The sequence below is a fragment of the Xylocopa sonorina genome, chromosome 7, assembly GCF_050948175.1.
Source record: "Xylocopa sonorina isolate GNS202 chromosome 7, iyXylSono1_principal, whole genome shotgun sequence".
Taxonomy (NCBI): Eukaryota; Metazoa; Arthropoda; class Insecta; order Hymenoptera; family Apidae; genus Xylocopa; species Xylocopa sonorina.
Window position 1 is genome coordinate 9,554,786 of NC_135199.1, and position 27,905 is coordinate 9,582,690.

The window sequence follows — 27,905 nt, forward strand, 5'->3', positions numbered from 1 at the left end:
AGCAGCAGCAGCAGCAGCAGCAAGAGAGGTTGGGGAAGGTGGAAAAGGTGGAAAAGTGGGGCGAGGAGACGAGGGGAAACAGGGCCTGGTAACGCGAGCACGAGAGTGTCCCCCACCAGGGCCAGAAGAGAAGTCGAGGGTGGAGAGTGGGGGGAAATGGAAGCCGGAGAAGCAACGGCGGAGAGCAAGCGTAGAGCGGGCGCAGAGTCTGCGCTGGCTCCGAGTTTTCGGTGCCGTCGCCAGTGGCAGAGCCAGTTTCTCGTAGCATCGCCGAGCCGGCGGCGTCGAGGCGCCCCTTCAGTATGAAGCCGACGACCGTGCCAGCCGCAGCCGCTGCACCTGTCGTCCCGTCTGCCGCGACGACTCCGCTCGCTACGTACGCTTGCTGACCGTTCAACCGTACTCCGAACGGTCCCACGGTTCACCATCGATACTCCATGGATACGCCTGCATCGTCGAGCTCCGATTTCGTTAGTCGAAGAGAAACCACCGTCGACCAAGCGAGGAGGAACAGATCGGGCTGAACGAACGAGACGACACCGTTGCATCGTGCCCGCTACTGGATAAAACAACGGCCGCTCCGTGGATCGTTTCAGTGGTAGAACAGAGGAGACGGTAGAGGAGGATCGATCCCGCGCGATTCCTTCGACGGAGAAAGAGATCCTGGAGTAGCCGCGCGAACAGAGGATCGTCGATCCCGTGAAACCCGTCCTCCCTCTCTTTCTCTGGCCCCGTCTTCCTCCTCGTCTTACTTTCGGGCCCGGTTCTTCCTGGACGTGATCGCGGTGATCGGCTTGTGTTCCTCCACAGTGTTTCTTATTTCGTCGTCGTCGTCGTCGTCGTCGTCGTCGTCGTCCTGGTCCTCGTCATCGTCGTAGTCGTCGTCGATCCTGCTCTTGTTGTATACACCCAGCTCGCACGCGTATTCGCGAGGGAACTACGCGAAGGAACCGGTGATACGGTAATACGTAGCGGCGAAGAGGAGACGCGTGCGGGATCACCGTAAAACAAAAGTGAAAACTCGTTCCTCCGGTGCCGTGGTTCGGTTTTGCTCCTCGAGCGACGAGATTCTGGGGAGTCCCTGGTTCCCGTACCGCTCCGGGCACCCCGTGCTCGCTTGGATATTTCGGACAACACACTGGCCGTGGAATATTCCTGGCTGGGACGAGGCATCTTCGAACCGAGGCATCCTCGACGTTGGATCGAACGGGTAGCAGCGTGCATCAGTGGCGAGGTGAGTCCTTCGAACGATAAATTCCAGCACCCCGGCACGAGGGTCAAGAGCGGTCAGACCTCTCGCGCTTCGCGACGTGTGTAGACTGGTTTTCGAGTTCTAGGACTCTCTCGCTCTCTCCCTCTCTCTCTTCTTTCGCGTTCTTCTTTCTCTTCATCTTTCCCAACCTTTCCTTCTTTCTCTCCTCTTATTTTTTCTCTCCCTTCGTCCACTCCGTTCCTCCACCCATTGTCGCGCTCCATCACCCTTCTTTCCCTCCTCGCCCATCTTTTTTTCTCTCTCCATCGACCGTGCCGGTGATAAATCTTCGCGAACCCGCCGACCGTTGACCGAGCAAATTACCACCGTGATCCTTCATCTTCCTATTATCGCGCAGACACCACGGAGGGGACCGTGGGACGCGACGGGGTCGCGTCCTCCACCCGGCTTGTCAAAAGTGAACGCGCGATCTCGTCCTTCGGAAGCGGAGGTTGCGAAATTTTTCACGTCTTCCCCCTTTAATCTTCGATAATCTTTCACGGCTTACAGTTGCACCGTGCGATTAATTCGAGCCTGTTTCCGGCGTGGATTCGCCAACAGATTTATCGAGGATGGTTAGCAAGTTTTAAGTGAATTCGTGTACGCCGTGCGGCGCGGAAAAAGTCGCGAGACGTGCCCGCTCGGCCGATCGCAATAAATCATCCCAACTGCATTACGGATCGGTGAAAATTGCCGGCGTGATCTTTCATCTTCCCATTATCGTTCGAGTAGCACGGTCAGGATCACGCTGATCCCTGTTCCGCGGGTAGCGCCGATTCAATTCACCGGAGAAATCACGCGACCGACTCGTCGTTGCCTGACCTATGATCAACGGGACGCGTAATGAGACCTTCGACCATTCAGGGGATCGTTTTCAGCCGAGCGATAACGTTCATTCCCGCGATCTTAATTCCTGAGAGGATGCTGAACTTTACCAGCCGTTTAGGTTTGCACCAGTCGTGGAAAAATCGCGGATCCTAGAGGTGCTCGAGCGTTAGAAGGAACGCGGGGAACGCGACGCGCGATGAAAGTTCCGCGTAAAAGTTAACAGTTTTCAATTAACGCCGTGGGAATCGAGCCGTCGATCGTCCATAAAACTTGCACCACTTTCGTCAACGGCAACACGTTCAATCGACTTAACGATCCCCCGAGTGACCCACATAAACGTTCTCGAAACCGGTGGATTCCTTTCCGTGTCTTCCGTACACTCCGCCGAAGCAGAAGGAGAAAAGTTCCCTCCAGGCAAAATTCAACACCTTCACCGTTCCATCAACGACGGGGGAATAACGAATCATTTTGCTCGTCCGTATTCTCTCGTTAATGCCTCTGCCGAAACGGCCTTTTCACAGTTTTGTTACAAGGTCCTCGTTTCTTTTTTTTTTATTTTTATTCTCACAACGAACGGCGACCTCTTTACACACAGAATCAGCCTTCCGCGATATCTCGAGAATCGTCAACTTCTTTCATTTAAAAGAATCGTTGCACGACTGGCGAACGCTTCCCGTTCGACGAGACAAAAGGGGCACGATTTTCATGGAAACGTAGCTGCGCATCCGTGAATGAGAGACCTATTTGCATTGTTCCACGCCGGAGGAGCCGTCATAACAGTAATTAAGCGTAATCTGGGTTCGGCAGCTGCAGTCGGAAACGAAGGAAACCAAGGGGGGTGGATTTTATTAAGCTCGAGCTCGCGGTGGTAGTAATTTTAAGGAAGATCGCGTACCTTCCTCGCGGGAAAGTGGCCTAATCTACTTTTCGCCCATTCAATTACCCACGGATTATCTTCGGTGGGGACGGTGTTTTCCAGCGGATTCCACCGGCGGCGAAACTCGTTGGGAGCGTTCGTTGAATGGGACCTCCTATTCGACGCGTTTAAATCGTAAAGAAAACGTGGCCGCGCCGCGACGCGAGACGAAGGATAATGACTGCGAGAGATTGAAGGTGGATGAAACTAATGGACGAGTCGTTTGGTCCGGCGGGGCAAGTCCGCTCGCGGAGGAAACGACGGCTTAATGTCCCGCTGATCGAGCGGCTCGGGAGGAACGTGGCCGTTTTCATCCGGCAGCGCGAAACGCCGAACACCGGCCAAGGCCTGCAATCTTGGCCTAATCGCCGATTCATCTGGCTGGCGGAAGAGGAATGCAAATGATAGATCCCTCGTCGCGGACGACGACGTAACACTTGTCCACGTTTGCGCAACGTGGCCGTGAAACGCTCGAAACGTGCGACCCGCTCGAACGTCGTCCCGGCTATACGATACGCGGCATCGACGCGCAACAGGAATCGAGCGAGAACTTTTCAACGGTGCAGCGTCTGGAGAGAGGTAGAGAGAGAAAGAGAGAGAGAGGGAAAAAAGTGTTCGCGATGTGTTAACCTTGCAGAAATGAGATCTAGCCGATCGACAGACTCGCGGACTCGTAGCTCGTACGCGTGAATATCGGAGAGATCGAGGCCGCGATAGAGCGACTCATTCAATTCCACGCCGCGCCACTCGAAACGGTAATTATTTGTTATGAATAAAACCCTATCGGCGCGAGGAGAGCGATACGTTTTCTATTAACAAAGGATGCCGATTGAAATCTTGGGGAATGCAAGCGAGCACCATTGTACCTTCAAACTCTCGAGGAGGTCGCCTTCACGGCACGACTTCCGCGTAAAGCCTCCGACAAAGGCCGTTCCCGTTGAAGACGCGATAATTAACGACAATTGAAAACGGTAGCTCTCGAAACCCCGATGGATTTGCATCGGCCAGAGGGCAGCCGTTTCATTGTTACCGAAAGGCAACGAGCCGGTGTTCAACGGACCCCGAAGACCGTTCGTTCGCCAATAGACGAAACGTCGTAAAAGATTAGCCGCGTCGTAGACGGCCACTGTGGCTAGCTGTGGTAGCGAGGAAAATTACGGTCCGCGCCGCGAGCACGTCGTTTATGCCTTTTACGCGTCGGACGCGGATCGTCGTTTAGGCGTTGTTTACAGCGGTCCTCGAGGCGATCCGCGCAAACTGCGGATGGCTACTCGCGACTCGGGCCCGTTCGCTGAAAGTAAGTTAATCCACGGTTACCAGTTACCTGGTGGTAGCGGCTCTCCCTCGCCGCGACAAAAACCGCCGCGAACCCGGCCGTAAACACGCGAGATCTGCTCGTCTCCGCGAGGACTCCTCAGCGTTCCGTTCGAATCGACCTTGCTGATCGGTAGCCATCGCGCCACTCTGGTTCTTCTGCTCGCGCGTAGCTGTACTGCGCGCGCGTCTTTTACGGAGAACTTGATTTTTAAACAGCGTCAAAAGTGCGAACGGTATCTTAGAGAAGGTTAATCGTATTAAAAGTTGAGACGTTTACAAAATACTTTGGAGTAACGAAGAATTCATTGATGAAAGAAGCGAATTTTTAAGTACGAAAGAAATGGTTTCATAAATGAAAGTTACTATCGAGGACTATCGAAGATGTCTTCCTTACAAATCGCTTTGGTAAGAATCCGTAGGTTTTTCCACTGGAACGTTTCTAGTGGTACGAGAACAACCAGGATGAAGAGATGATTGAAACGAACGCGTAACAGTTCTTGCGGTTCCGTGGCGAGCGAATAGAATGGCGAGCGGTGAAAAAGGTCGAAACCGCTTGGAATTGGTCCAATAGCGGAATGAAAGAGACTTTAATGCCTGCTAACGAGGCAGTCTCGCCGCGAATGCCGCGGCGCAACAACTTGGGACGAATTTTAAGGGCTGAAAGAGAAAGCTCGCCCCGTAGGATCGACGGCGTACGATCAGGGACGGTAGACGCAAAGCGAAGCGGCAATATCGCCGGCAATTAATTCAATTACACAGTGAAAGGAAGTCGAACGTCCACCGACAAGACTTCTTCTGCGGACGTCACCGCGCGGCGGCACGCACGCTCCCGTGCACGCACGCGTTTCGTTCTCTTTCCTTTGCCAGCCGCCGTTTTCCATATTCCAGCCGTATGCGAATGGAATACGCGATAAATCTGCCAGGAAAAAGCGTGTTGGCAGAAAAACCCGTGGTTTCCGCGTTTGACCTGGTTTCACCCAAACGCTGCTCCCTGTTACACTGTCGGACTAACCTCCATCGTGGGAGAAACGATGCATGGGTGCGTTAACTTGGCACCGATAATACCATTCGATATCCAACCAAAATCGTTCAAACGAGCTATCTCTTGATAAGATTTCAGAACTACACATTCGTCACGAGACGAACGCTAATAGCGTCAAGTGATCTAAAACACTGAGCCAATGTTGAACGTTTGCGTTTCCTTTTAAATAAATTAATTGTTCACTTAGCTATGGATCACTCGACTGACTCGAATATGACTAAACACCCACCAAAAGGGTTAACAAAATTTCAATGACTAGTCGTAGCCGCGACTCTGCGATTCAGCATTGATCGATCTGGACGAGTAACGACGACCTTGTCGAACAAACGCAACGACCACAATCGCGCTCTGTCACAATTCTATCGGCATTCATCCTTTGACTCGGTTTCCCGTCGATTCGCACCGCCCGCTATCTGCGATCGCGACGTTCCGCCGGACAAATGAAGAATAATTGCCGAGCTGAATTTTTATCGATACGCGCGCGGCGTAATCAACGGTGCGTGCATTTGTATAATCGACAGAATCGTCGGTGGGGCACAAACGATCGCGACGATTACCGTGGATAAGTTGGTTTCTCCCGAGAGGAACGGCCGACGATCGATCTTGCGACTGCCGTCAATAAATCGCAACAACGATGGAAAGAGAGAGAGGGAGAGAGAGAGAAAAAAAAAGAAAAAACAGAAGAGAAGAAGATGGCATTCCGGATGGTGGTTTTCCAGCCCGCGGGGCAGCTGTCGCCGCAATTACTTCTAATCGGTTTAGAAAATCCGCGTGCCGAAACCTCGCGTCGGCGTCCAATTAAGGAGCATCCTCGCCGATCGCGATCGATCGGCTGGTTCTTTCCGCGCGTGGCGCTCGACCGCGGTCGTCGTCGATTCGGCCCTTGATTTCACCGTGCGCTCCGTAACGAGCGTTCGAATTCCACTTTGGTCTCTGCGTTACTATATTTCGCCAAAAATCAAATTTCTAATTACCACGAAGGCGTGTACGATCGAATTCTAATATTCGCCATCGATGGGATGTCCGTAGTCTTCGATGATTCGGTTTTTGCCAGAGTGCCCTTAATGCATCGATCGACTTAATTGAGCAAATCGAGCGAAACGAATTAACGAGCTTTTTGCGCACGGATGCGAGTGTCCAGTATCGTAATATCTGGTCGCAGTGAAACGGTATGTAATTATTCCGCAACTCGTCTGTTTGACTTTTACCGAATCGCGGAATGGGGGGAAAAAATCCGTTTTGTCCCTTTAAGAAACTCGTCCGGTTTCCGGTGGACATTAACGCTAATCCATTCGACGCCGCGCGCATTAATAAATCGCCACGTTTTCTCGACTTTTTGGGCGGGATATGCTACACGATTTCTACTCGCGTGTAATTTCCAAGTCGTTGCACTATTTGCAGACGGAAAGCGGTTGTCAATTACTCTTCCTGCAACATCAATAACCACGGTTGTCGCGGAACTGACCAAGGGGAACCAGCTACGCGTACATTTGTCGGCCGTTTCGAAATGTAAACTCCTGAAACTGGACCAACGTCGATCCCCGTCCGCGCTTCTTGCTCCGATAGCGTGCGAGTGGTAACGAGCGCGAATGAAAAATACATCCGTCCCCTACTTACTGCCTCTCGTGACGGATGCGATGGCTCGTGCAAGCGCATTGAGTTATGTTATTCAATTCGGTCGTGGCGAACAGCGAAGTCGCGGCTAACGACCTAGAACTATCGTCTATTCATTCATGAACATCGTTTCTGGTGGCCATCGAGGGACGATCGAGGGGACATTAAAAACCGCGTCGACGACCACGATCGCTACGACACTCATTAGCCGTGTGTTCGAATTAATCCGCAGCGTTTCCAGAGGATCATCTCGCGCTAACAAGAAGCTCGAACGAAATTCACCCGGATCGGTATTAATACCGCTGAATCGGGAAAATTTACAATTCAGTGGATAGAAAGCTACGCAGAACGGTCCGATGCGAACGGATTTCATTTCCCCAAAGGCCTAATATAGATACCCGTATTTTAACTCATATAATTACGACTTCCAGAAAAAGCAAACGGCCGGTGGACCGTTAATGAGACGCGACTCCGCGGCGGGAAAAGCCAGCGGTAACGGGCGTGTCAGCCTTGCCCGTATCCACGGGTGAAGCTCGCCGGGTAATTAGCCGTCCTCCGGTCGATTAATAAAGAAATTGAACGAGGTAAAATTCTGATTCGACCGTGTGTGGCTTCGTTCGGTAAAGGCTGACCGAGAGGAGCTCTCCCCAGCGTTCTGGCTTTCGAGAGCCGTGCCGGCGCGCGTTGCCCGTGCGCGCCTGTGTTTCACCGCGCGCAAGCAATTACTTCTAATCGGTTTAGAAAATCCACGATGTCGCCGGTTGTTCGTCCAGTCAAGAGTAGACGAGTGTGACTAAGCCGTCCTTCTGGTTTCCGAGAGCAGCTTTTCTTCCACGCGTCCTCTCCGCCTTTAGCCATATCTGGCGGACAGTTGGCTGACGGGCGGTTACGCGCGCGCGTACAGCAGGCACGCCTGAGCGAGGCACCGCGAGGCCCTCGAGCTCCTCGTGTTCCTCTTCCTGCCAGCAGCCGGTCGTGTTTTTCCCGCGGAATCGAGCGTAGGAGAAATTACCGGCTCGAAAAGCCGATCGTTCTCCCATTAGCCTCGTTACGATCGAGAATGGGTCGAGGGAACTCTCTCCCTCTGCCCCCACCCGCCCCTTTTTCTGCACCGCGTCGAGGACTCCTCATCCTGCTTGACCGCTACGATCGATCGGTGCACGCGTGGCGAGAACGACGCGGTGCATCGATGACGAGATGGTTTCGAGGTAACCTCGTAGGTGGACGGGACACGAAACTTGTGTTGCGTCTGCGACGAGAAGTAGTTTCTTAGGTGTGTACGTTTCTATGGTTTTTATTTCGATCGTTCGATGTAGACCACCGCGTGATTAATGATGGGCGTGCGATTTTCTGGCTGACGGTGATGTTCTCGATCTGCTCGAGTACGTTTTATCGCGACTCGTTGGTGTGAAATACTCACGATTGGTATAGTATGAAGCGATTCGATGGCGATCGTTCGTCAAGTTGTATACAACGTAGTTAATTGGTCTGGATTATTCTCTCAGGGGCGCTAAATTTACATCTCCCAAAGCTAGAGAAGTTCTTGCCCCGCAGACATTCCGGAAGACCATTGTTACCGCGGGTTTTCAAGTTCCGCGTCGTAATTGCCCCAAGTTTCCGGACGAAAGTTTGTTTCGCCGCAACCGAGCGTTGGTGTTAAACTTTTGTGGGGCGATCGCGCGGTACAGAGCATTGCAACTCAACGAGAAACAAATTCCGCGAGTTGCCCAAGATTCTACGCGGTGCTTTCGAATTGAATCGTTCGAAAAGCAGATCCGAAGTTTTCTCCATTGTCCGATCGCGAACAAGAAGGGTTCCTCTTCTCGAGCAATTTCATCCCTCCGCAGTAACGATCGTTCGCGTTCGAAACGAATGACTCGTTGCAAATATATTCAACGCGAGAAGCTTGTAGCTTTGAAACGCGCGGGATAGTTAAACGATCTCTAAAGTCAATTTAAAGAGGCAAGAACGTCCGGTTTATCGTGGCAACGAATCGTTACGCGGCGTTGCTTATTTATCGTCGGTACCGTAAGCACCTTCACCTTCGAGCAATAACTAATTTTTCCAATCGCCGATCGCCGGTGTCGGTGTAATATTTAATTTCATTTAATTCGTCCGCGAACGAGCTGTACGGCTGTACGTGGCAGCGACGGATTTGAAAGTTTCAATTAAAAGCGCTCCCGATATCGAAGTCCCCGAGGTTTCTCTGGGATCGATCACGTATTTCATTAGAATTTACGTAGCAGCCACGGAATACTCGCGGCTCGTTATCCGCGCGATCGTATCGACGTGAAACGAGAACTTTTGCCACTTTTCGACCCGCCCACCGCTGCTGCCCGCTCGCTCATTTAATGGCACCCGGCCGCTCTTTCGTTCCGAATCAGTGGCACAATATTAGGCGGCTACGCCTCCCAATTAATTTCATGAATGCGCCGCGAAAATTTCATCTGATAGCACGAAAATTTGTGAAATCTACCGCGATTCGATTAATCGAGCCGACAGCTAGGCCAGCTTTATTTGCGCTCTTTGGCACCGACGCGTCGCGGTCCTTTGAGACTGTTTCGTCAAGCGCGCCGCGGATCGGCTCGAGAGGCACGATAAACCGTTCGAGGTGGCTCGTAACCGAGTTGTAAATCAGCGATCCGCTAACTTTCTCGGGACGTCGTTACTATCGATCATGCGTGCAGCCTGGACGGTGCAACGTTCGCGTGCCATTTCGCGCGCCGCGGCGCTCGCCGCTACTCCTAATGTCCTCGCGCGGGCTCCTCGCGTGGAAAGCGCGTTTCACGCGAAGTCCTCGCGAGCGTCGCCGTTGCCACGTCGTCCTCGACCTCGCGACAGGCAATTATTGGCCCGGCTGAATTTAAAAGGAAAAGCGTCGAGATCCACGGCCCGTGTTTCTCACGCGGCGTCCACGCGAGGCGCACTGGCGAGCCGTTGGCTCGCGCTATTCGCGAAACGTCCATTAATCAGAAATAATAACCGCGGGACGCTCATGCAATCTCTTTTTACGGTTATTGAAAGTTATTGCCGCGCGTTGGCTATTTCTGAATTATAGGCTAACAGAACTGGATGATTGGAGTCGAAAGCTGGCAAAAACGCCTGATGAACTTGTGTCCGTAAACTAATGGTTTTCGTGGCATTCAGCTTTTTACGTTCGATTGTGCGAACTTCCAGTCCCTTTTTCTGTCGTTTTGCGTCTCGATAGTGGCGTGCAGCGGTCTGTAACTGTGCGTTGGGAACGAGACAAATGCCAAGGGCGCGCCTATCGATCGCGTGATCGCGTTTCTTATCCATCATTTAGCGTGCGACCATATTCACGAGAGACTTTCCTCCGTTCTGTTCACATTTGTATCCAATGAAAATATACCAGCAACGCGCATAAAAAAGGGTTCAACGATCGAACGAGCTCCCAAGAGGAACCAAATTTACGAGACCGCGAATCTGATCGCGCGAACAGAGCAACGATAGGCGATTTTCGCCACGAGTTGACCAGCCGACTCTGTTCGCAGAGTCCGTTAAACCCGTTCCCAGGCAAAAGGAAACCATCGCGTGGCACGCGTTTCGCGGGAAGCCTTCAGGACGTCGACACTCAGGCAAATCGATTACTTGTTTCCCTTACTTTCTACGAGAGTCGCGCTTAACCGGTAAATTATGCGTCGCGGCTGCGGCAAGAAGTCGCCTGGCGAACGGTCCCCGAACGATCACGCTCGATCGAATGCCACTTCATTCATTCCTAACTCTTTTTCGCCCATTCGATTATTTTCCTCCCCGTTTATCAGAACCCCTGCTAACGCCTGGTTTCAATTTCTTTTCACGATTCCTCTTCGCTATCGTGGTTCTCACGAGCAGAGTACCTCCTCCTCGATTCACAGCGGCGCGTTCGAACAGTTGACCGCGCGTACGCGGGGTTGAAGCGATCGTTTCCAAGCGAAGAAGTTACGACGAGAAACCTGCACGTTCCGCTGGCCACGAGCGGCGGCGTTTACTTTCTTCGCGGCGGACGCTTTTCATCGTGACCGTGGACGGTCCCGGCACCGATGATTTACGTAATTCCGCGGGCACATTTTCATCGTAGCGATCACGCTCGAGGGGAAACAGGCTGCCGGAGTCGCGAGAGCCAAGCCGTAAATTTGCCAGCTCGATTTCCCGATCGCTCCGTTCCCTCTATCGCGGTTATTTATACGTAATTCCCGGGGCTTTACGGGCACCTCCGGTCGCGTTCATCGCGATCGCGCCGGAAGTCGAGAACCACGCGACGCTTGACAGCCGCGCGCGGCTCTTGTCACGCGTGAAACGCGCACAAGAGCGCTTGGGCCCGAACTTCTGCGAAACATACACTGCGAATCGTGCGCTTTTCCATCAGACACGGTTGCAAATACCACTCGCGACTTTCTACGTTAATCGCGACACGAGCAACTGTACGAACCTTGCGTTCCACGTCTCTCGCTGATGATGTTTTTACCAACGGGTTCGCGAGAGTGAGTTTGTTTTCTTTAAGGAGTCGAGGCATTTGCAGTCACCGATCGAGAAATCGGTGCACGAAAGTAAAGTGGACAAATCTCAGTGACACACGCGTACGTAGATAATTGTACAGATAGAATACAGAGGAAAATTATGTATTTGAACGGAAGGCTATGGAATCGAGGAAAGCAGCGAAGGGTGAAGATTGATCAATCCGGTTCAACAACAATATCGATCGATACCGTTTGATAACAACGTTGCAAATCCGCTTCGATGGTTTTTAGCGCAATCCGTTTAATACCGTGCGCAATCGATGATATTGATCGATCCAGTTTGGCAATAATACCGAGCGGTTCAATTGGATAATAATATTGATCGATCCACTTTGACAACAATGCTGACCAATCCGTTTCGATCGCTCAATATACAGACCACACACGATCGGTAATGTTAATCAATCTAGTTTCATAATAATGTTGATTAATCCAGCTCAATATGTTTTTACTCGAGACCTTCGATGCCAACCGCAATTGATCAATGATCCCATCGACGTTGGCCAGTGTTGGTGATATCATTAAGCCCGCCGTGAAACCCTCGAGTGAACTACTCGCTTAGCGCCTCTTCGATCGAAATCGCTCGAAGAGCATGGCGTTTACAGCCAGAATCGAGTCGTAGAAATCTACGCGCGGTAATACTGCGGGGCTAGCTGTAAAACCGTGCAAATTGAACTTCGCAAATCATATGTATGAAGTTCCTTCGTCTCTTATAGATAAATGTGTAATAACGGAGCACATTCCATTACGGTCAACATAGTGTTACTCCATTTTCCTCGAGCAACATTCCGTCGAGCTTTCTCAGGTTTCATGCTTCTGCCCCGTAACGAATTTCCATTTAAAACGCACTCGATTCGCGTACGCGGCGATGAAATTGCTCAGCGTAAATCGTGGCTTTCCCCTCGAACGCACAATTTGCGCGGATCCGTACGCGTTGAAATCGCCCGCCACCCTCGTTAACCGCGACTCGATAAACGCGAGGACCGCGGAGGACCGTTTTCCTGCGCGATCGCGATTTCTAACCTGTCGTCGCGTTTCCAAGTGGTTCAGGGAAGCTGATTTTCCGATGAAAAGTAAGAGCGTTCGTATCGTGGCTGAGGGAGGCGATTTGTCTGGAAGCAGGGACGCGTACGCGCGTGTCGACACCCACGTTCAGTGGGTCTATCGACGAACGAGGGGCTCTCTCGAATTTCATGCTTTCTCCTTGGCTAAACGGAATTCGAGATCCTGCTGGTCGTGGCGCGTGAATAGACTTCCGTCGTTTTTTTTTTCCAGCAGCCACGATTCTTTTCAACGCGCTCGCGAACAATCGCCCGGCGCCCCGTGAAAGCAACACCATCGTGTCAGTAAGTCATGGTCTTCCGTTGAAAAAAGGGGTGAAAAAAGGGGTGGCTTTGTAATTTTTGACAAATTCTAGGCGCGCACAGCTGCGATGCTTGTAGGATTCGAAAATGTCGAGGTAATATGAAAACCTTCGTAAATGGCACTGCTACGAATCAACTCTCTCGTACTCCGTGGAATGGCGTCCTCGAACGGTTTTCCGTGAAGAAAAACGCAGCAAGGAAGCAGATGGAATTCCTCCTTCAGCCAGTGGAGAACGCGTCTCCGAGAGGCATTATTAGATAAGCGTTGTTTAATCAGCTCGCGAGCACGGGTGGCTACGATAAAAACCGACGCAATGGTACCTCGAACGAGGGCTGCTCCTAGAACGCGGCTCTTTTCAACGGTGACGTCAGAACCGTCGCATTGCGGGTTTTCCGCTTGACACGGTTGCGTATCGGGACTAGTTTTTTCTATCGCCACGGTGACTCGCGGACCGTTTGAGAGAGAAAGGGTGAAGGGGCGAGGCGCGCTGACTTTCAAAGGTCAGAGCGTAACTCGCGACTACCGGAACGCAGACATTAATGGCGGCGGTAAAAAGAACGTTCGCGTCGAATCCGGGGGTAATTAGTAATAACGAGCCGCGAGAACGGACATTACGAATCTAGGTAACGGACGGAAGTTGGGCAACCGCTATGAAAAGGTACGCGTAATTGTACGTATTAATATCGTCACGTGTCGATTAAAAAATGAGGTTAGTGGGAGAGAGAGAGAGGGTTAAGCTTTGTAAATTGCTCGATAACCCGAAAGACCTGCTTATCGTTAAGGGCCAATCGGTTATCGCGTGTCTTCTACAATTACGGTTCAAGGGTGACTCGAGGATCTTTTTACCCCTAAAAGACATCCGCGTAGAATTTCTTAGTCTTCGATGGGACCGTGCGTTCATATCGAACCGTAAATCGTCGATGTAAGTTTAAGGGCGATTTAGAGGAGATCAGTTGAGAAGAGTATCGACCGATAAATTTACCACAATGGTAATTATATGATAATTAGTAACTTCAGGGGGCATCGATCGTGCCTTATCACTGTGGAGTATGCAAACAGAGACACGTACATTATCCGGTACACGATCTGAACTTCGGCAAACTTCGCTGGTATAAACATATCTACGCCACTTGCTATGTAGATCGGAATTTATGGCACCTACCGTCAGCCCGTTCACCTTTTCGAACAGCGACTATCTACAATTCAATTCACCACACCCTCTTTAACAAAGATATCTAAAGCTTTTTTCAAATTCCGACGGGTGCGATTTACTGACAAATCGTTACAGTATCTCGCCGCTCCATCTGAACAATAAATATCTCGGCTAAGGACTAACGTGCTGTCCTTCGTTACTCAATCACAGATCGCGGGGCTGGCCGTTTTAAAACCGCTCGAATGGCTGGTATACATCATTCCTGGTAACGCGACCTATCGCAGCGGTTTCGCGGTGATTCATGGAAAATAACGCTCGACGCACGTTGCGTACAATAAATATCGAAGTTCCGTTTGAAAAAATAATCAGTTAAACGTACGCGTACGTTGGCCGTTCGTAATAAATTCACCGATCCACGAACGATTTCAGACCCTTCGCGCGCCGCTGCGAGTCTGAAACCGGTCGCGACGAGACGAGCGTCGTCCGTTGGCTACCGGTAATCCTTGACGATCCATTCTCGTCCTGGTCGTCGGTTGGGCTCCGTAAGGTAATTCACGCGGCTCGCTTGCACGCGACACAGGATATCCTCGAAGCCTGCTAACGGTCCTGGCCCCGGGGACCACCGCCCTGCGCGACTTGCTCGCGACGCCACGGGCTGAATTTTCCCATAGCCAGAGGCCAGGGCTCGCACGCTCGTCGACAGCTCCTCGCGCACGAATAGAGATAATGTCGATGCTCGCGAGCTTGTCACTGACACGCTCGTCGCGCACGTCCACACCTGACCAGGTCGTCCGTGGCCGTAACGGGGCCCTGGTTTCGATCGTGTTGCGGTTTCACGGAAGAACGTTTTCGTCCTCTTCGACAACGTTTCCACGCGATCGTCTCGCGACAATCGCGATACTTGTGATACCAAGTCGATTATGATCGCGACGATTAAACGGAGCAATTGCATTTCAATTTCGAGACACCTGTTAAATCAGAATATACTCCGATTCGAAGTTTAACGACGAATTGTTAGAGTCAGCAACTAGAACTCGATGATTCCACTCGAGGCTTGGGTCGAACGAAACAAAAGCCAATTCGAGATACGCCGGTTATTGCGCGAGGCTGGAAAAAAGGGCCGCCGGTATTGGAGTCGAGGCAATTCCCATCGAAACGATCGTCTACGATGTTCGTCGAGTTCCAAAGGAGCCCATACGATTTACAAACAATCGCGTCCGGGATAATTAACGTAAGCGTAAGGTCAGCCGAAGGGTTTAAGACCGTCAAGGCCGGCGTTTCTATTAATACGCCGCGCTTCCGGATGCAGCGCGGTACCACGTGGAGAACGGTGCGTACGCGCGTACTGCGTATTTATAGAGGAGAGCCTCGAAATGCTGTACCGACAGGCAGCGTCGTTTATTTTCATACGAGATCCCCGCTGCCGCCACATTGGAACGTGGGACACGCGAATGTTTACATTCCCGTCGAGCGAACCCTCTCCGTGGAATACGAATAGAAACCGCGTCCACTGGTAATTAAATTATAAATTCCGATCTAAAATAGAAAGAGCGAAGAGTCGAGAGGAAAAAATTAACTAACGCGGAATGATTTAAGGCGTGGACGAGCGTTCCGTGGCAGGGTGATAACCGAGTCGATTAAAAGTGCATCGTAAAGCTCGAAGGGGAGGCGAGGCCAATATACGTCCGAGCGGAGAAGATCCCCGGCTGAAATGTGTGGCTGGGGGCGTGTGCAGGGCGCGGTGGAGTCCCTCGCGATATGAAAGGGACCCTCTCTAAGCCCTGGAGATTCATAGCGGGGAATCGAATGCAGATGCAGGCTCGTGGTACGCGCGCACAGCCGCGATCCCATACGATTCGTGCCGTTACTCCCATTTTTCTTCCCACACGCGTGCCGTTGTTACCGTGCCGCGCTCAGTTCGTTTAACTCCAATCCTTTCGTCGTGGGGTGCGCTCTTGTGGGCACGCGAAGGGATGCTGGGGAATCCGCGTGTTTCCGTGCCGTTTGCACACTTGTGGTAAGGAAATTGCGATTCATTGATCGTTCGTTGAGTGACTTCTTTAGGGAAATTGCAATCGACTTTCGTTCCCCAGGATCGTCGCGAATGCTTTTAAATGATCGATTAGGAACGTTGCTGTCTTGGTTGTTGGATTTGCGCGTACGCGCCTCGCGAAATAAACCAGCTTTCGTTTCACCGCGAACAAACTAAACGTTTCGAAACGGCGCGTCCACGATACTGTAATTACCCATTCATACGCGATACGATACTGGCATTACGCGGCTTGAGGAAACGGGGACCCGCGCAAAGCCAAGGGACAAGATAATGAATATCCGCGAGAGGGCGAAGCGAAGGGGGGGAGTATAATAATTGACACACGTCAAGCGGGATCATCGCGCGAGATTGAAATCGTCGTTCTCCTCTTCCTTTCGACTCGGTTCCCGTCTCCGATGTCCTGTAATTAAGTAATTATATCGCGTATCCCGCGCCGTGGGAACGCAGCCAATCTCCTATCAAAAAGTCATTACGATTTTCGCCACAGATAGGAGAACAAAGTAGCCTGCACGCGTCTGCCTTATTATTTTCTGCGCGGTCATCGATTTCGCGAAACCGTGCTCGGTGTTACCAACCTGTTCATTACGAGGCTGTGTACGACGAGCGAACGTCCAATGACCCGGTGTGTCTGTCGATGCGATCGTGCGACAAGTTACGCCAGATCACGGTTCTTTATGCGTGAAACCAGACGAACACTTCTACGCAGCACTGCCACGTGTTTGGTTATACACTCAGTGGATGGTGTTCGTGAAATCTTCTCTAGCTAAGCTTATAGAGTCGAAAAGAAGATAGATATAACGATGAATAAAATTGTTGACGTTCCGAAGCAGACAACTTAGCTCTCGTGCTACGTCCAGAGTGATTTCTATGAAAATTATTCAACCATTTGTATTTTCTACAAGCTCCGCGGGCCCCTACAAACTGACCCGAGCCAAAGATCAGCGTTCGTCCACAATGAGTACCGGAAACATGTCGCAACCATCTCCGCGTATTCTTCCCTTTGTGCAGGGCCCCTTACGGAAAAGCCATCTTTGTTCCCTGAGGATAGTCATTGTCAGAAGTTATATTATTCCCTCCCGGGCACGTCCGTTTAACAGCTTTAAGCTGTCAGGTAGCGTCCGACGTTTCGTAACAGAATTCACAGCTTCGCGGGATTAGATAGAGCGCTGAAAGGGTTACGGGCTGGCTTAGTCCGCTCACAATGAGAGCCACCCGATCGAGCCGAGAGAATTTCCGTCTTCGGCTATCAATGCCCGTTTCTTTGCCGTCTCCGTACCAACGAATATCCACCGTTTCGTGCCGAGTTTCCTTCTCGTTTGCGCAACGACAGCCACCCGTATGAACTCGATTGCGAGAACTGGCTTTGTTACGGGCGGCCATTACGGTCCCTCCCGCCTGGAGACAAGCGCCACTTTGTTTCCCTCTTGTCGGTGCACCCGTGCGTGCGCGTATATAGCTGCACCTAACCATACCCCGTCCCCATTGTGTCCATTCAGCGATCCAGTTCGCGATTTCATCTGGATCCACGAGAGCCGACCGGCTCTCGAACCGATTGCTTAATCAATTTCGAACAGCGTTCGAATCCCTTCGATCGTGCCCGTCGCCAGAGGCGCGACAGCGCTCGAGGTAGACGGCGACTCCCAAATATACACGTACTCCTCATTGAAACCACTCGAGGGAACTATGCAACCGAGAGTTATATAGCAGGAAGTACGCGCGTGCTGGCTGTTCGAGATAAGTCGACGATTAGAACCACGGTGTCGCGACCTCGCGTTGCTCGGAAACACTGGTAAAAGCAGCCTCTGCAATGGAACGAGGACCCAGCCAGCGACGAGAGGACGAAAAGAGACGAATACCAGACGCTGACTTCCGGGAGAATCTTCAACGGCGCCGCGTCGTTTCTCTTTCGCGCCTCCCCCAGGGTGCACAATTAATCGAGTTAGCACCCTGTCTGGTCGCGTCGCGCCTCGACTGACAGCCACCGACTTCCAGAATAGAAAACGCGGGTCCCGCCCCTCTGCAATGCGTCTCTCGTAACCTCTCGGACGCCGTCAGCGTGGAACGCTCGACGGGATGCGGGTGCATTGTTCGTTAAACGCTGGCACCGATCCAGCTCTCTGACCGTGTCAAGCTTACCCGTCCACTTCGGATAGTTACTTTCCCGAATGAGAACGGGTTTGCACGGTGGACGCGCGGATGTGTCTCCCCGCGGCACGTATCTGGTGGGGGGGCTGACGTGCCAATTTCGATGATCGAGGATGATCGAAAGCGGATCCGTTTCAGAGGCCGGACTGTGGCCCCGAATTCGGATGGAATCCAGTTCAGGACTGGTTTCGAACGAAACGACGCGGTGCTCGCGAGCCACGGCCCGGGCCTCGACGCGCAACGCGAATCTCGGTCGCATGCAAATTGCATTTCATAACTTGTTACCCGATCCGCAGCCCCTCGTCGATTCTCTGAACGATTTTCCGCGAGCTTCTGCGCACCCTTCTCGAGGATCAGCGACGAGGAACTTGGGTGCACTGCTTTCCGCGTTACGACGGTCTTGCTGCGTTCTACTATTCATTGCTCAACTTAATTATTGAGTCATAGTGACTCGATAAAGTGGTGACTCGCTATCTGTGACTAAGTAAATTAGTCTCGCTAGTCTGTATCGTTTCGTATGAAAAAATGCCACATGTGTTGTCTAAAAAAAAAAAAAAGATAGATAGAGGCAAACGCATGAGAGCACCACTTTGCAATGACTGTGAAATGTTTCCCAGAGTCTAATGGAGCTTTTAAATAGCTTGACACTTTTTATACGGATTGACGAGCTGGACCAATTAACGCGTTAGGAAGTGTTCACTAAAACGAAACAGTGCGCCCGCTGTTCCTCAACTTTAATCTAAATCGAGACTGCCGGAGAGATTAGGTGTATACTATTATCATCTTTAAACAGTGCTCCAAGGTTTATCCCGCGCAGTCAGCTTTTTCTATCAGTTATGCAGTACAGCTCTCAACCTGTTGCACAACGCAAAAACGAATTACGTACGAGTGAATACCTGTGTAATTAAGGAGTGATAGCAGCAAGCTTTCTTAGCAAATCTCTTCCTGTACACGAATTCTAGGCATTTTTCTGCCATCACGTTTTCCACTTTTTCTGCTCCCCTTTCTCTAAACGAGTTAGCGATTATAATTGAAAATCCCTCGCGGACACGTTCGCGATGAAAAATCGTTTCAAGCGTTTCGTCGCGTCCAGTTTAGCGATACCTTTTTTAAAGGGCCTCGCGGATCCAGCAGAGATTCGATTAGCCGTGGAATAAAGGAGGAGGCGGACGACCGATGCGTCCGACGATAACTCGCTGTTTGTTTTAGCTGCCACTAAATTACCATTCCCATACGTACACAAGACCGTAATTAGAATCTAATTTCAGCACCGTCACCGCGTCGAGCCGACTGAATGCACTACCGGCGAGAGATATTTGAATGATAATGCGGCGGGGAGACGTTCAGCAGCATCCGGTTCCCTCAATTATTGCCACGGCTGACCCGCATACCATTAATTAGGTCGGTGGATCGTGCGAGATCAAAGATCTGGCTTCGAAGAGCTCCATCGTGAACCTAGAGGCCGGGCTGCTGCTCCCTTCTCGCTCCTTAAGACCGTGTATACTCTCACGATTGTCCTAGCCGTCACCTTTGCCCTCTCGTCTCGCCGCGAACGAGACCGTTGAAAATCGATTAATCGGCGAATCGATTTTTCACGGAACCCCGGACGCTAACCGCGCCAGACGCGAGAACAGCCGGTAAACGATTCTTTCGTAAATCACAGTAGAGAATCTATCGCTTGGTACCACTGATGAAAAATACTTGAATTAGTTTCACTCGACGAGCTGACCAAACGTTTCTACACAAGTCTACACGATAATATACTTCTCAGAGGATAATACAGCCTTCTATTCTTCCGTCTCAAGATCTTTGTTCCGAGAAACCGCTTTAAAACCCACGAAGGGTGCCGTGCGCGAAACGGCAACATCTGTCGAAAAGAAGCACCACCCGTGGTCGTCCCCTTTGGACCCCACGGAACCCAAGGCCACCGGAAAACGAACCTCCTTCACGACGCGCCGTCCAGAGTCAGACGCAACAAATCTCTCCGGAAACCCAAAGGGGACCGACCCGACGCGGGCCCTAAAATAGATCCACCGAAACGATCCCCCTCGAGAAACCACCACTCTACCTGAAACCGCCCAACGCCTCTGTCCGGGCCAGCTATTCCAGCTGCCTCGCGTCGAAACAGGTAGAGGCGACGGGCAAAGCTCGTGAGAATCGAGGTTAGGGGCCTGCGAGCGGGCCCCCCTCGCGTATATACACGATCTTATGGAAACAAGTCCGGAGCGATGCGGTTTCGAGGCGGTGAGAATCCTAGCCATGAAGAGCCAACGAGATCTTAGGCTCGAGTTAGGTTGGGTTAGCGTAGGGCGCGACCACCGCACTCCCATGCCACCCAAGACTGGCCGCCGCGCTCTGCCAGGTCGCGCCAGGCAGAACCTGAATCTCGAAGGTTCTCAATCGGCTCTCTATACGTTTCCTCTCTCCCTTCCTCCTTGCCTCGTCACATGGACCCGATCTCTCCGATGGCGGACTCGTCGAGCCGCGGACATGTTGGTTCTTTCGACGTCTTTAGCCGAGCGGAGAACACGGTGGTCCGATCGATGAATGGAAAGCGCGTTCTGACGGGAAACAGTTGTTTATTTTCGAGTTGCGCGAGGAGGGATACATGAGGTTCGTTTTATAATAGAGCCGTTCGACGATAGTTATCGACGGTTTGGCAGACGTTGAAATACAGATCGAGGGAGAGAGAGAGAGAGAGAGAGGAGGGGGTAGTTTATGGAGGCCATAACTCGCGGGAGGACACGATTTCGACGCTCGAAACGAGTTCTCTGTGCCGTTGACTCGTTACGGCCAGTAAAGTACAAAGTTCACCCAGTTTTATCGATCACCAGTGAAGAAATTTGTCGCGCGGCCCTCGCCAAGTGGAGCCGGGGCCGCGTCTCGACTTTATTACATCGTCGCGCCTCGCGCCAGGTGGGAAAGAGGTGCGCGTCCTGGCAAAAAGGAGGATAATTAACGACGGTCGCGCGATCCCCGGCCAAAAATGGCCGCGCGGTGTAACGCGTCCTCGCGGGTTACATAAAACGGCCCGCCGCCCGTAAAAGGAGCGTGTCAATTTGAATGGGAAGGGCGCCGTATTACAATTACGCGGACGTAATAATAAAGCGATGTCGTAACGCGAGGCCGCGGAGCGAAGGCGCGAACGGTCGGACGCGCGCGGTCGTTACAGATACAGAAACGATGGGCTCTTACGGTTCACGGCCGATCCACCGCCATCCTCGTGATTTATCGAACCTCGCGTGGCCCGTTAATTGGCACGTTTGTACCAATGCAACGAAACTTGGCCAAGATTTAAACGATACGGGGATACATACCGATGCGCTCGAGTTCGCGTTCCTCTGCTCCTCGTCTGGCCGCGGTACGCGATCCAGCGACGAGTAATACGGAAGAAACGACTTAACCTTCTAAAACCGGATTTTAGCTAGGCTGTGAGAAAAGCCGTCACGGTCCGCTGAATTCCCTATTATGACGAGGGTAGAAGCTATTGGCAGCGCAGTGGAGCAGTGGTACAATCTCAAGTAAACGATGCTGTTATTTATCGGAAATCTGAGATTCGAAAGTTTACGATTAATGGATGACACTAACTTTAACGAGCAGTTTCGTTCGAACATCTGACTCGAAGTTTATCAATGAAAGATGAACAGAGCACGCGAACGGATAGCACGTTCGACGAATTATGAAGCTTCACACTGTTCGTTAAATTCATCTCGAGCATAGTCGTTTTCGGATCAAGGCTTCGAAGTAAGTACGTTCGAGCAATCTCGATGGAGGATATCTTAACGCTCGCAACGTCCCACATAACCGTCGAACGATGAGTACCAACGATCGCTACCTTCCACGAGCCACGGTGATTAATGGGATCCACTAATTTTTCATGCCGACGTACAGAGTTTCGCGCGTCGACGATAACCATAACGGGCGTCGTGACGCCCTCCTCTCTTTCCGATCGGTCTTTCAATATCGTTCCGATACGGTGGAGATTTCACGTTCGATTAGCCCGCGCCGCGCAAGAAACACCGCGAACGCGGCCGGGTAATTAATGGAGGACCGCGGAATCGAAGGCTGCGCCGCTTTCATCCTCGACCTTTGACTCTCTGCTATCGAGAGGATCGACCTTGCGCTTATTAGAGCGACTCGCCGTCCGGGTTTAATTAAAGACCGCGTAACGCGAAAACAAACATCGGGGATTACAAGATCCCGACGATTATCGTGAACTTTTGTTCTCGAAACTACCGTTCGTTACACGCCCGTTCCTCTGAGTTATGCTCTAGTAGCTGGCGAACGAAACAGCCGAGTCATCTAACAGCCATAACCGCAAGCGCTGTAAACCCAGTGACAAATCCATTAGACACGCCGAGGAACGGGTCAATCGTTTAGAAAGATGCTCTATATTTTCAACCGTTCCAACAAAATCGACCACTGTTCCCCCTTTTTAATGATCGACCAAAGATTCCCCAATTGCCTGTCTCATTTTTCTCTGACTTCTATCCGAGGAGTAGTTTTTCTCGAGGGGGCAACGTCGAAAGCTCGCGATTCAAAACGATCGAGCTAATCGATCGCAGTCGAACGACTCGTTGCGAGAAGGTACTTTCCTTCCTGCATTTAGGCACGCGTCGTCCGGCAGCTGGACGTACCCTGCGCGGCGCACGGTCGCGTGTCCGCCGGGAGACGGATAGAAAGTGTACGTCTCACCGCGGAAACGAACCTCGAGGACTACCTGCCACGACATTGTCGAGAACAATGCAGCCAGGCGTCGGACAATGCTGCCTGATGTTAGAGGAAATATCCCCTGGCCGCCGCGCCGCAGTGTCGCTTTTCACTGGTTTTCGTCCGAGAAATTTAACCGTGCCCTTTGGGTATCAATGGCAGGAGGAGGACTTGAATGAAGTTCAGGTCGCGGGAGTGCTCTTTTGTTCGGCGATCCAGCGAGGGAAACCGTTCTATCAAAACGTGCGATCGTTCTTCAGCGTTGCGACGGTGGAAAATAATTTCCATGGATACGTTGTCTCCGCGACTGTTTTTTTTTTCTTTTATAAATCGCGCGATTGTTCCTCGTTCGAGCAGTAGACGAATCTTCGAGACACATCTTCCGTTATTGTTCCAAAGTTAATTCGCAGCGTAAACAGTCGCAGCAGTCAAATGTCGAAGGAGGGCATGTTTCACCCCAAACAAGGATCAAGAAGCTACCCTCGCCTTTCTTCCACCGTACAAGGATTCTCCCCGCCGCGGGCTTCTCGGTTCTCCGATCAGCTTATATGGCAGAAATGTTCGACGCGGTCGGAAGCATCCGGAAATACCTGCGCACAGTCTTTAAACTCGTCACTGGCGCGAACACGTGGCGTTGACGTGACCGTGCGAAAATGTCCAGGCTTCTTTGGCCAGCTCGATGCGTAGCTGCGAGTGGCTCGGTGATTGACACTAAGAGGTGACTCTCCGCGAACGATGGCACTTGACAGGCAACGCGTGTGTTTTCTCCACGCGCGACATATATATGTTCATATCGACAACGCGCTTTTACCTGTTTTCATAGCTGCATTTTGTTTGATCATCGAACGTTTCTCGCGAAACGTCCTCTTGACGGATTGAATTTTCCGCGACGCACGACTTTCCTCCCCCTTTTCATGTTTCTTTTATTTCGTCGATATCGTTCCTTCCGTTTCCATCGATTCGATTCAACAGCTCGAGGAACGAGGCTGGCGTGTAAAAACTTTCACGAATTCAATTCGCAGCCGGCGGCTTCCTGCTTTCTCGATAACGAGACTAATTCCTCGGGGATAAAGGCGGCATTGTTCGATCCGACGTCGGCCGATTTAATTGTTATTTAATTGGTCATTGTTACGGACGCCCGATCGCGTGGATCACGGTTCACGCTATCGAGATCAAGGCGTTCGACCTCCAACGAACGCAGCCTTTCAGTGTTCCCCGCAACGATATAGATTTTAACCCGATACGTCCGCGGATCGATCGATCGTGAGCTGGAAGCTAGTCGACCGCGACGATCGAAGCGTTCGCGTGGGATGTGTCGATAGTTTCATGGCCTACCTTGCCGCTTTCCTTTTGTTCGCGACACCGTACACGTATTTTGCATGGGAGATTCGTTAAAGCAATCTTTTGAATAACTTCTAAATTACCATGCACTTGGAAAGTTTGCATTAGCGAATTTCTGCTCGGTTTTTCTTTCAATTATCTCCTCGACGATCCTTCGAAGCACATAAATCGATCTTCGAGAATCTTCTGAACCTCGAAGCACAAGGTATTCCCCATCACGATCGCCGTCGCGATGATTCACCGGGGAACCAGCCGATGATCGGTTAAGCATGAATCCAGCAGGCTATAAATTGAAAGTCGGCCGGTGGTGCAACGTGGACGATCGCGGAGGAATAAGAACGGGCCGTTCCCGGAAGAGGCGATCGGAAAGGCGCCGGTCGAAAGAAAATCCTGAACGTGGAGGATACGCGTGCGTGGATATTACATCGCCGCTGGGCTTGGACGCGGCTTGATCATGAGATAATGGTCGTGAGAAGTTGAATGAAAAAAAAAAGAAGAAAAGAGAAAAAGGAAAAAGCGAGGAGGAACGAGGAAGACGCGCTTCCCTCCACGGGGTCCGTTCGCCCCCGGAGATGCCTGCGCAGGCCATCACGCGAGGCCCCGTAGGTAGATTACGAGCCACGAAACGGAACGTTACGGGGCACGGCATTGAAATAAAGGGATAACGGTAGCTGGAACTATTACGTGGCCCCGGCGCTGTTTAACGTCCGATTCGTGCATAGAATTCACGTGGAAACGAGACTTCGGATGGAAGACGGCGTCGATCAAAAGCGGCCCTCTGCGCGGACTGTTAATTGCTTTCCCCGGCGAATTTCTGCCTCGTGATGGGGATGCGTAATTGCCTCGCTTGTCATTTTCGACTGGCAGTACGCTGCCTTTTTATTATTCCCCTGGCGATGGGCCTGGTAATCGTAAGCCGCATAACGCCGCTGGCTGCTTTCAATGCTTACCAGAATTATCTGCATAGACGAAAGTCTCTCGCCACTTTTTTCTTTCCTGTACACTGCGCTATTATTCTAAATCCTGTTAATTAAAATTAAACTCCCAGTTAGAACACGACTTTAGAATATTCAACCAGACATCTTCGCAGTGATAAAAAGAAAAGAAAAGAGCGCTCCAGAATCGCAAGATAAAAAAAATGGAGATCGATCGTTGCAAGAACGGGAAGAAAATCGAGGAGAGCGAAGGAAAGGAAGGAATCGTATCGAGGATGTTTGCACGAGGATACAAGCTTGGTCGGTGCTAGGCGTTCGTAGCCGCATAGGCACGGGAGGTGAACTCGTCCCGCCTTTGGGCATCGATCTCGCGGAGAGCCGAGCTTCCCTCTCGTATCTCCTCTTTCGTCTCCGCGCGAGCATTATCCAACGATCGGCCACACCCGAGCCCTCCAGCGAAATCCGTCGTGGAATCGCAAACGCGTATATACATCTTCCTCCGGAATTCCTCTTTCGGCCGGGCACCTCCCCCTCGCGACGATCGAACCGCGGGGCGATCCCCGTTTCCGTATCCCTCTGTCCGACCTCCGCGCGAACCGTGAGAAGCAACGCTCTCCTCGTTTAGAATTTCGCCTGGCGGGTACGACTGTTGTCGAGACCTCCGCGTGAGAAGACCAGGATAGGCTCTCGTGGGTTATACTCGAGAAGTTTTGATAAACGTGACACTGGCACGAGACACGTGAAATGCGCGAGTGAAACGGAATGGCGAAAGGATCGTTAACCCTCTTCGAGCGTTTGGCATCGTCGACTGCGAACGAATTCGTATCAGCTAACCTGGAGTAGGAGCTTGGGCCCGGTAAACGGTGAATCCGTAACGAGAATAGAATGAACCGAGAGAGCGATATATAAAACGAGGGACGGTGGAAAAAAAATGAACGGCAACTTTCCTCTCGAATGCTTCTTCTGTGTCTAATCCTTTAATGGCGAACCCATTGGCCTCGAATATCCAACGCGAGCGAGCGAACCCCGTGAGTCTTCGTAGCTAATCCCCGAGCTTTCTCTCCCAATCGCCGATTCAGAATCATCGCCGAGCAAAAACGCGCACGATTGCCGCGTAAACCGATTATCGATCCGCTAAAGGACAATCGAACCGTTCCACCCGCCCAGGGACGAAGCCGTACAGTTGGAGAAGGAGGGCAGCGCGAGCGGCAAAAAGCTGGTCGACGGCGAAAAATCAGCGGAAGCGGCGCGCGTCTGCAACCGGTAGAGAAGCGGATGGAAAAGACAGCTCGTTATCCTTTCTTCGAACGGCTGCGTTAAACAGCGGCTATACATAATTGAACGGCCGTGCCTATTCAGGATCACCGAGGATCGGTGTTTCTTTCGCCTCTCGCGGATCGAGCGCGCCGCAGGGCTGATTTTTCCCCTGCGTTAATTCGCGGCTGCGAGATGGAAATAAGACCGCGTTTGTGTGCTCAGCTGCGTCCAACGTGGACGGGACCAACGCGAATGGACGCGTCGGGTACGCGTAAAACGTTTGACAGACGCCACGCTGGTTGAATCCGACTGAATTGAACCGTGTTGAGCAACAAGGGAATACTGTGAAGCCATGCTCGAGAAGATTCGGTCGATCGTATGTTTTGATAAGGCATTGATCAATCGAGAAGGATACGTCGCACCCATGGCAGAATTCACAAGTATTTTTGAGCGGGTGCTTGAAAAATCGTCAAGTAGTCATCGAGTTGTAGGTCGTCGAGATGAGAAACGAGTGGTGGAACAAGGAGCGTATTGTGCAGCGATATCGAACCGCACCTGTGTGACTGAAAATTCAAATACGAAGCTATACCAGTACGTCTCGCAATCTAAAATAAACGTTAATAGCGTTCAAACGTATTATCGCGCACTCTGCGCGCTTTTTTAGTCCCACGAAACAGTCGCCGAATTATTCAACGAAAAAGCCTGTCATCGTCGTGCGATCGAGCTCGATCGCAGTGAAAGTCGATGTAAAATATCGCGGTATGAATCGCGCGATTAAAACCGATCGGTGTTTTGACACACGCCGCGGAGGAAGGACGCGACAGGGCATACGACAATGTAACGGCGTCGAGCGGCGTCGATTCCCTCGCGATCGTCGTCGACGCGCGAGTGATCGATCGATCGCGCCGCGGAGGAATGGGACGGAAAGGCGCACCGGTTGGTGGCCGTTTTCACCGGATCTTTTCTCCGGGGCCCGTGCCGCGGCCAGTCCCGGCGTTAATCTCCGCCAGTTTCCTCGGCCGTGCGTGTGCGAGCTGCTGGCACGGCTATAAGGTTACAGGAGAGGCCAACCGCACGTTAGACGAGAGTCAACTAGTAGAAATCTCGTCAACGAATATTACACGGCGGGCGTTAATCGCGCTCGACGGCCGTGAAGCAACGGCGTTAAGGAGGGAAATCGCTCGACTCTACGAATCCGTTCTGCTTTTACTTCCACCAGCCCCTTTGGCGGTCCCTTTGACCATCCTGACCATTTTTTGAATCGTAATCGTAATCGAGGGAGTAACTATGGATGCAGAGATGGACTTAAATAGAAGTTGACTACGCATACGTAACCATAGATACGAAACTGAAGATCATTCGAAATCCATATAAGATGAGAATTGCGATTGAACGCGAAATATCTTTCATTTCGTGAAATATTAGTCCCTTGGTCAAGTGTAATATACGTTTTCCTCTCG

At 51.6% G+C, this 27,905-nt stretch overlaps 1 protein-coding gene across 2 annotated transcripts in view; it reads left to right on the plus strand.

Moving 5' to 3' along the window:
* Nucleotides 1–514: 514 nt before the first annotated feature.
* The window catches only part of Knockout (Stork-head domain-containing protein knockout), a 91,765-nt gene continuing 64,374 nt past the window's right edge, over nucleotides 515–27,905 (plus strand). For both annotated transcript variants that reach the window (XM_076897627.1, XM_076897628.1), the window contains exon 1: nucleotides 515–1,234. The gene's annotated coding sequence lies outside the window, so the exon portion shown is untranslated. The remainder of the gene's footprint in view (nucleotides 1,235–27,905) is intronic.